The following is a 10,082-nucleotide window of genomic DNA, read 5'->3' as shown; positions in this document are numbered from 1 at the left end:
ACGTCTGGTTGTGTGTCTGGGTATTTTGCACCGAGGACCAGAGAACTTTGTTTCATCTGGTTATACTTGTGCAATCAGATGACAATAAACTTGACTTGACATCAGAGAAACTAAATGTAAATCAGGCAACTTCTTTGTAGGATGTTAATCTGAAAGAGTGACCCTAAGCTTTCAGCTGTCAACCCTTTTAATTCTCAATCCCACGCTCACATCTGTGTCCTCCTGCAATGTTTCAATGAGGCCCAATGCAACCTTCGAGAACAGCAAGTCATCTTCTGTCTCAGCTCATTGCAGCCTTCAAGACTCATTACTGAACTCTCCAAATTTGATCTTTTCTGGAACAGAGAAATTGGAAGGAGAGGAAAGATTGAACAAAGTTTTCTCCCTTTCCAGTTCTCATGAAGGATCTGGGACCTGAAGAATTAACTCGTTTTATTCCCATTGATGCCCTCTCACCTGATGAGTATCTTCAACATTTTTTGGGTGTCAGATTTCCAGCACCTGCAATTTTTAAAACTTTTGGGTAAATACTGAGGGACAGTTTCCTTGGGAAGGAGAATCTTTAATCAAGAGTAGCATAGAAATTCCTGTCAGATATGAAGTAAGATTGGTTAATGTAGAAAATTAAGCATGTTTGGAATTCTCCTCGAAGCATTGATCACACAAAACAATTTAATGAGTTGAACTTCTGTTTCACAGGTTCAACAAACAAGGTTCAACCCTGACCTCTGATGTTCACTGGATAAAGTTCTCTCTTTGACCATGATGGCTTCCTCTCACATTCCAAAGACAAGCTCATTGGTAGATTAGTTGGCCATTGCAAAATGCTCTTAACATGTAGGTAAGTGATACAATCTCGGGAGAATTCATGTAAATGTCGGAAGAATAAAAGGGAGTATTGAGGGATTGGGTGAATGAGTGCTGGTTTGTTGGTGAAGAGCCTGATCTCAAAGTGCATTTCTCTGTCTCCATCACTCTGAGTACATTCAAACGGATATGGATTGCCAACATTCTCAAAATGCATCGTCCTGAACTTAAAAGGAAATAATTACTGCCCGATATGAAATAAGTAAATATTTTTTTTTAAATTGTGTTTGCTACTGAGATGCAAAGTTAAGTAAAACTCACCTACAATTAAACACATCCAGTGGACACTTCCAGGAACTAGGACAAGGAACTGAATCCATTGAGTTAAAACTAGCCTATCCACAAGCAATGCCCTTAACCTAGACAGGTTGAATTGGGTTGTTTATTATCACATATACTGGGATGCAGTGAAAAGCGTTGTTTTGTGTACTATCCAGGCAAGTCAACTAATATAATATGTTCCGATTATTCGAGATACTTGGGACCGGATATTTTTTTTTGATTAACTAGATTTTTGGAGAACTGAGAAGTTGCTTTAAGCAGCCCAGTAGAATCAGCAGAAAACTTCTATCAGTGGTTAAACGACAAGAAAAAACAATGGGAGGGTTTTCATGCATGAAATAATCTTTAATTCTTACTAAAAACAGTGTGATCTCTGCTAACAAATAAAGATAAATCCATAAATTTAAGAAAAGATCTTTTTTAAAACTTGTGACAACTGAATTTTGGTTGAGTGGTTTTCAGATAATCGGAAAAGTACTGTACTTGGGTTTGGCAGATAATACAATAATGAAACCAAACTACACAGTGTATTGTTACAGTAAGTGTTCAGGGTATAGAACCATAAAACACTACGGCACAGAAAACAGGCATAAGAGTGAACCCGCATTCACCACATCAGATGGCAGCTTGTTCTACACTCTCACCACTCTGTGAGTAAAGAATTTCCCCCTAATGTTCCCTCTAAACCTTTCTCCTTTGACCCTAAAGCCATGTACTCTCATATTTATCTCTCCTAATCTAACTGGAAAGGGGCTACTCTGTCTATAATTTGTAAACCTCTATAAAATATACCCTCATTAATTTATGCACCAAGGAATGAAGTCCTAACCTGTTTAATCTTTCCCTGTAACTCAATTCCTGAAGATCCGGCAACATTCTAATAAATTTTCTCTCCACTCTTTTAATCTTATTGATATCCTTCCTGTAGTTAGGCAACCTTTTTTTTTCAGAGCCAGCTCTTCAGCGCTTGACATCCTGTTTTGCGGAAACTGCCAAAATGTTTGGCCTAGAAGTCAGCCTGAAGAAAACTGAGGTCCTCCATCAGCCAGCTCCCCACCATGACTACCAGCCCCCCCACATCTCCATCGGGCACACAAAACTCAAAACGGTCAACCAGTTTACCTATCTCGGCTGCACCATTTCATCAGATGCAAGGATCGATAATGAGATAGACAACAGACTCGCCAAGGCAAATAGCGCCTTTGGAAGACTACACAAAAGAGTCTGGAAAAACAACCAACTGAAAAACCTCACAAAGATAAGCGTATACAGAGCCATTGTCATACCCACACTCCTGTTCGGCTCCGAATCATGGGTCCTCTACCGGCACCACCTACGGCTCCTAGAACGCTTCCACCAGCGTTGTCTCCGCTCCATCCTCAACATCCATTGGAGCGCTTTCATCCCTAACGTCGAAGTACTCAAGATGGCAGAGGTCGACAGCATCGAGTCCACGCTGCTGAAGATCCAGCTGCGCTGGGTGGGTCACGTCTCCAGAATGGAGGACCATCGCCTTCCCAAGATCGTGTTATATGGCGAGCTCTCCACTGGCCACCGTGACAGAGGTGCACCAAAGAAAAGGTACAAGGACTGCCTAAAGAAATCTCTTGGTGCCTGCCACATTGACCACCGCCAGTGGGCTGATAACGCCTCAAACCGTGCATCTTGAAAACCAACAAGGTCGGGTCAGATACAGCAATGAGCTCTCTGAACCCTTCTCCATTAACAATGGCGTGAAGCAAGGCTGTGTTCTCGCACCAACCCTCTTTTCAATCTTCTTCAGCATGATGCTGAACCAAGCCATGAAAGACCCCAACAATGAAGACGCTGTTTACATCCGGTACCGCACGGATGGCAGTCTCTTCAATCTGAGGCGCCTGCAAGCTCACACCAAGACACAAGAGAAACTTGTCCGTGAACTACTCTTTGCAGACGATGCCGCTTTAGTTGCCCATTCAGAGCCAGCTCTTCAGCGCTTGACGTCCTGCTTTGCGGAAACTGCCAAAATGTTTGGCCTGGAAGTCAGCCTGAAGAAAACGGAGGTCCTCCATCAGCCAGCTCCCCACCATGACTACCAGCCCCCCCACATCTCCATCGGGCACACAAAACTCAAAACGGTCAACCCAACTCTTATACTCAATTGATAAAGGCCAAGATGCCGTAATCTTTGTTTTCAACCCTATCTACCTGTGATGCCACTTCAGGGAATTATGTATCTGGATTCCCACAACCCTTTGTACCTCCTCACTCCTCAGTGCCCTACTGTTTCCTGTGTATGTCCTATCTTGCTTTGTCCTTCCAAAATGCAACATCTCACACTAGAATGACACAAAGTGCAGGGTAGAGAGAAAAATACAGTTAAAACAGTGTAAGGACCATATTTTATAAACATGGGATCTATTTTAGAGACTGATAACTGCAGGAAAGAACCTGATCTTCAATGTGGAGTTTGTGGGTTCAAACTCGTGTGTAAGAATTAAAAATTTCAAACACGTCCGGGAATGGTTTAGCCACATATATGTGGCTGTCGTCGGACCCTTACCCATTTCCCGAGGTAACCATTACCTTTTCACAGGTGTAGATCGCACCACTCGTTGGCCTGAGGTGATCCTGATGCCAGATGCCTCCATGGACTCCTGCTCCCAAGCACTTTTGAACGGTTGGGTTGCCTGGTTCGGCGTCCTGATTAGGGCACCCAGTTCACCTCTGCACTCTGGACACAGCTCATCAACAGGCTGGGGATTGAACTACAGCACACCATGGCCTATCTCCCACAGGCCAATGGCTAGTCGAGTGATTGCACCGCCACCTTAAGTCAGCACTTACTGCCCGCCTTACCAGCCCTGACTGGGTGGACGAGCTGCCTTGGTTGCTCCTGGGCATCCACTTGACACCCAAAGAAGACCTACAGGCGTCATCAGCCGAGCTGGTCTACAGTGCACCACTAGCTCTATCCGGTAAGTTCTTCAATGCACCTCACAACCCCCAGCAGTCACCGTACGGTCTACTTCCCGACCTCCGGGCCCATTTGGACTCCTTCACACCCCCACAGCTGCCCAGGCATGGCACATGGGCTTCTTACATCCCCAGCGAGCTGTACTCCGCCGAGTACGTTCTTATCAAGTGGGGCCCACCACAGCACCTCTACAAAGACCACATGAAGGGCCATACAAAGTGATCCAGCATTCAGGATCCACTTTCACACTGGACATCAGTGGTAAGAGGGAACTGTTTACGATAGACAGGTTAAAGCCAGCCCACTGAACCAGTAGTTGTGGCCCAATCCAAGAAGTGAGGCTGCCTGGCAAAAAAGGACATTGGTGCCAGTTCTGGGGAGGGGGGGGAGCTATGTGGCAGTACGCCATTAAGCAGGTGAACCAGTCCAGCTTGTCACGCACACGGTGGGGCAGCTGGCCAAAATGGCACCGTTGGGGGTTTCCTCCCGACCTCGGCACCAGGCTCAGAAGCCCACACTTGGGGACCCATGTGATGCCCCGGTGACTTTGGGGCCCCCCAGCGCAGTTCTCAGCCAGGTCTGGGCTGGGAGACCAGCCAGGCAGCCTGCAATAAATCAGTTTTTTTTTTGCTCACTGAACTCAATCCGTCTGGTTGTGCGATCCTTCAGTTAGCAGTGTAGCCGCCACTACAAAACTATCTTCTGAGTGTGCTGAGAGACATTAGTGAGGAGTTTATACCACAGCTCAGGGTGTAATTAAAAAGGTCCATTACAAAGGTTCTAATTGAAAGTTGCATGACAAAGGATGTCACTGTTGTTAAGATGGAATATACTGTGATAAAGAATTTACGGCATCAGCTCTTGCCTGTCTGCTAAAGGTTTTCTGCATAATTCATGACAACAACAACTCCTTGCTGACTAAATGAGGTGGTTCAGATGGCTGGAATCAGAGATGGGATCGCAGCAGTCTGTTTTGATGAGCATTTTGTAGATTCTCATATTGAGAAGAGGAACAGTTTGAAGGGTGGTCTTCTTTGGTCGGGTGGGGGGTGGGAGAGCTCAAAAGATAAATTAGTTCGGGCTCAGGGGCCACCTCCAGTGGGGGAGGATCAGAGGGGAGGCTGGTGCAGGTCAGAGTGGGAGGCACACGGGTAGCTCCACCCCCTCATTGCTTCCACCCAACAATATTGTCTCCAGCGAGCATGCATGTCTTTCTGAGCACCATCAGGTTAACGTCGCCGAACTTCCCCACAGCTCTCCAAACTTCAGTAGGTGCTCCTCACTCCATGTACTCTGATTCCTCCAGGAGGGTAATGGCTTTCAAAACAGTTTTTCCAGTAGCCAGACCCATGAGGGGCAAGACCAACCCTCTAAGGTCGGGGCGTGCGGTGGTGACTAAATAGCTCACCAAGGCACCAGTCATTTTCATGATCCCTGGGCAGTGGTACTCGCAGGCACCCCCATAGATACGCACAGTCCTTGCTCACTCCCTAACAACCCATGTCCCCATACCAATGATGTGCCGCTGTGGTTGGACATATAGGAAGATAGGGAACCTGGCCTGGACCGCAGTCACCACCTGTTCCCATATGATGGTGCCATCATTGACCCCTTCCAGCAGTGCCTCAAGGCATTGCTAATCATCTTTTGCTCAAACAGATTGCCCAGTTCGCTCCCTGATGAGAGAAGCAGACATTGGGACCCCTTTCATCCCACAGCCATGGCAGTGTCGTGGCTAGGTGTTCCCGCAGCCGCTGGTGGTATTGGTTCCCTAGCCTGGTTATCTCCTTAGCAGAGTAGTCCCGGGCCTCTATTATCTCTCAGTGACCACAGATGTTCCCATCTGAAGTCCCCTATTTTTAGCTATTTCCCATTGTGGAGGGTCGGCAGGGTGCCTTCATTGGTGGTCCTGGGACATCTTGATCACTGGCTGGGTTGAAAAAGCTCAGGCACAAAGGGGGGAAGGATGTGTGTCATAGGACTCCATTTTCTCATGGTCATCGTCATCTATTCACACACATACTCAGTCTCCAACCGCAAGATGATCCCCTACTCCCACTGGACAATGGCTCAGACTTTGCCTGGGTCAAACTGCCAGCCAGACCAGTAAGCTTCTTTCAGCTACTGCACTTCCATCAGCTTGGAAATAGCTTCCACACTCGAGCAGTCTGCACTGCCCCCTGTAGTGCAAAACAGTGATGCTGCAGGGATTCTATCTCCCTATCTTTCTGGGCACCCTGATACCCCTCTGGTTTCTAAGTAGGGACATCACTAACCATAGGGCTCTGCCACAACGCCCCCTGGCCTTGGGAAACCCTGATTCCTCCAGACCACATGGTGCCCAGTCTTCTCTCCATGCGGTTCCAGCCTGTCAATCCGGTCGAACACCATGACGTGGCTTACCAGCCACACTACTGAATGGCTGAACCCCTGACAGTCTTCAGTCTTCCAGAGGATTTTATATTCTGACCCCATTTCTTTACTAGTGGAGGGTCACCTCCTGCTGCCCCTGTTGGTGAGCAGGTACCCAACAGAACTCCCACACTCGTTCGTAAAATCTCCCACGTGGTTAGTCCTCCATGTCTGTCCAGTGAAACTTTTTGAACACTGCTCACAGTGCTAATTGTTGTGCTTGGAAGAGTATCAGGTCTGGTGGGTGAACCGAGAGATGAGTCTGGACACAAGCATTACAACTACAGGTAACTTTATTGAAAACACAGGAGACAAACAGGATAGAACATCAAATGATAATTAGTTACTCCACTACTAAACAACTATACAGACATTCATCGAACCCAGTTTGGACTCCTATACCAGCGGCCACTTATCATCTACACACTGACACCTATGTGCACACTCTACAGATTTTCTTCTTCTTTGGCTTGGCTTCGCGGACGAAGATTTATGGAGGGGGTAAAAAGTCCACGTCAGCTGCAGGCTCGTTTGTGGCTGACAAGTCCGATGCGGGACAGGCAGACACGATTGCAGCGGTTGCAGGGGAAAATTGGTTGGTTGGGGTTGGGTGTTGGGTTTTTCCTCCTTAGCCTTTTGTCAGTGAGGTGGGCTCTGCGGTCTTCTTCAAAGGAGGTTGCTGCCCGCCAAACTGTGAGGCGCCAAGATGCACGGTTTGAGGCGTTATCAGCCCACTGGCGGTGGTCAATGTGGCAGGCACCAAGAGATTTCTTTAGGCAGTCCTTGTACCTTTTCTTTGGTGCACCTCTGTCACGGTGGCCAGTGGAGAGCTCGCCATATAACAGGATCTTGGGAAGGCGATGGTCCTCCATTCTGGAGACGTGACCCATCCATCGCAGCTGGATCTTCAGCAGCGTGGACTCGATGCTGTCGACCTCTGCCATCTCGAGTACTTCGACGTTAGGGATGTAAGCGCTCCAATGGATGTTGAGGATGGAGCGGAGACAACGCTGGTGGAAGCGTTCTAGAAGCCGTAGGTGGTGCCGGTAGAGGACCCATGATTCGGAGCCGAACAGGAGTGTGGGTATGACAACGGCTCTGTATACGCTTATCTTTGTGAGGTTTTTCAGTTGGTTGTTTTTCCAGACTCTTTTGTGTAGTCTTCCAAAGGCGCTATTTGCCTTGGCGAGTCTGTTGTCTATCTCATTGTCGATCCTTGCATCTGATGAAATGGTGCAGCCGAGATAGGTAAACTGGTTGACCGTTTTGAGTTTTGTGTGCCCGATGGAGATGTGGGGGGGCTGGTAGTCATGGTGGGGAGCTGGCTGATGGAGGACCTCAGTTTTCTTCAGGCTGACTTCCAGGCCAAACATTTTGGCAGTTTCCGCAAAGCAGGACGTCAAGCGCTGAAGAGCTGGCTCTGAATGGGCAACTAAAGCGGCATCGTCTGCAAAGAGTAGTTCACGGACAAGTTTCTCTTGTGTCTTGGTGTGAGCTTGCAGGCGCCTCAGATTGAAGAGACTGCCATCTGTGCGGTACCGGATGTAAACAGCGTCTACAAACACTCTACAGATAGGAACTTTCATACACATTCCCAGTTCCCTGTACCCACAGGGGTGTGGCTGTCTGCAAGCACTGATCTATTTCATTACCACGGCTCATCTTCAATGTAGTGCACACTTCCAGCAATGTGCACAGTAACTACCTGGCGTGCAGCAATGTCAGGGGCTTGGACCACAAGGCAGAGCAAAAGAATATGTGGCATGTATCAATGTTTTATAGTGTTCTGAGCTGGGCTTCTGTCCAATGATAACATGGAGTCATTTAAATGAGCCACCGGTAAGGTGTCCACTAATGGGTGGCCGGAGTCCAAAGTTGGTTGGCAGGTGATGCGACTTCCGAATAAGTTTCCTACGTGGAGGACACATGACTCTCCACAATCCACAATGTTCCAGAAGGAGAGGCCACATGTTCCTCCACAATCCACATATAGCAACAACTCTTGTTTCTTGTGGTCTTGGGTGAAGCAGTTCCCCTAAACAGCTATGTTACATCTGGACAGGATTCTTTCTATGCTCCACCTGTAAAATTGATGCGCCCTCAGGGACATTTCTTTACTTTTTGGAGAAAGTAGAGTTAGTGCACTTTCTTGGTCGTAATATCAACAACCTTAGATGTTGTACAAAGAAGGTGGTGGATTGATGAGTTGGGAAGGAGAATGGGAAAGAAGATAGAGGCAAGGGGAAAGAGCCAAGAAATGATGGGAAGAGAGGACAAAAGCAGGGAGAAGGAAAAGAGAATGGAATGAGGATGATGGAAGTGGAGAAAAAGGGCGGGGTGGGGGGGGGGGGGGGAAGTCCAGCAACACCAAACAACTACCCAAAAGAGTGGAGAATCTCTGCAGGTCCTGCTGCTTCCATAGGAGGCAAAGAAATATTAATGTTTTGGTCAGGAGTGATCCTTCATCAAGGTACGTTGATGAAGGGCTCAGGCCCAAAATGTTGGTTATATATCTTTGCCTCTTATGGACACTGCATTACTTGCTGAGTTACCCTGGCACTTTTGTGTATTGACAAAAGGCAAAGGAGGAAAAACCTAACACCCAACCCCAACCAACCAATTTTCCCCTGCAACTGCTGCAACCGTGTCTGCCTGTCCCGCATCGGACTTGTCAGCCACAAACGAGCCTGCAGCTGACGTGGACATTTACCCCCTCCGTAAATCTTTGTCCGCGAAGCCAAGCCAAGAGAGACAATCACAGCACCTGCAGACTTTCGTTTCACCCCAAAGAACTACCACTTATTTCTTAAAATAGTGTTGCCAACATTATACCAAAGGGATCAAAGAATTAGAATCTGACAGGAAAGTATATTTGAAGTTCAGGATTTGGCATGTTCTGACAAACCTGAATGCATATGGTCTATTTGTGTATGTATCTATTTCTGATATTTTGTTGCATCTAAACTGATCCATTCTGTTTGCTTATTTGTTTGTCAAAATAAACATTTAAATTTATGTGTGGCCAACTTCATATCACAGCTGCTCATTGGTACACTCTGAGCCAAGCGACAAGAACAACAAAGAACAGCTGAACACCTTTTCTCATGCTCTTTCACACACAAGTGGAGTAACTAGACAGGGCAGATTGCCTGTTCTTTCTGCACAAAGGCACTAGCAGCTGACGAATGGATATCCATCACAGTGGTGAGATTTGTGAATATCTGTGCCAATTATACTGTGGAAATTTAGTCAGAGAATATTCATTCAGTTTACACAAATTCAGAGAAATATTAATGATATACAAGTAATCGAAACATCTCTGGTGTTCTTGGTTTTTGAAAAAGTAAATATTCATCTACAAAATTTGTAAAAAAAAATTACAGAATTACATTACATTTTACAGCAGAAAAAGAAACCATTCAGATCTTCCTGTCTGTGCTGGAGAAAGAGAACTTGTCCAATCTAATCCCACCTTCCAGCCAAATGGGTCAATGATCTCCATAGACTTACCTAAGCACATTTTAAATGTCATGAGTGTTTCTGTATTTACCATCCTTCTAGGCAA

General features: G+C 46.7%; 1 long non-coding RNA gene across 1 annotated transcript; it reads left to right on the top strand.

The window, feature by feature from the left end:
• The first annotated feature begins 704 nt into the window (after nucleotides 1-704).
• Nucleotides 705-9,826, top strand: LOC138760120 (uncharacterized). The gene is made up of 3 exons (XR_011355436.1): nucleotides 705-841; nucleotides 3,725-4,106; nucleotides 9,557-9,826. It is a non-coding gene; the product is annotated as an uncharacterized lncRNA (long non-coding RNA).
• Nucleotides 9,827-10,082: the final 256 nt, after the last annotated feature.

The sequence above is a fragment of the Narcine bancroftii genome, chromosome 4 (assembly GCF_036971445.1).
Source record: "Narcine bancroftii isolate sNarBan1 chromosome 4, sNarBan1.hap1, whole genome shotgun sequence".
In the NCBI taxonomy this organism is placed as follows: Eukaryota; Metazoa; Chordata; class Chondrichthyes; order Torpediniformes; family Narcinidae; genus Narcine; species Narcine bancroftii.
The sequence above is the reverse complement of the archived record's forward strand: the minus strand, read 5'-3'. Positions and strand labels throughout refer to the sequence as shown.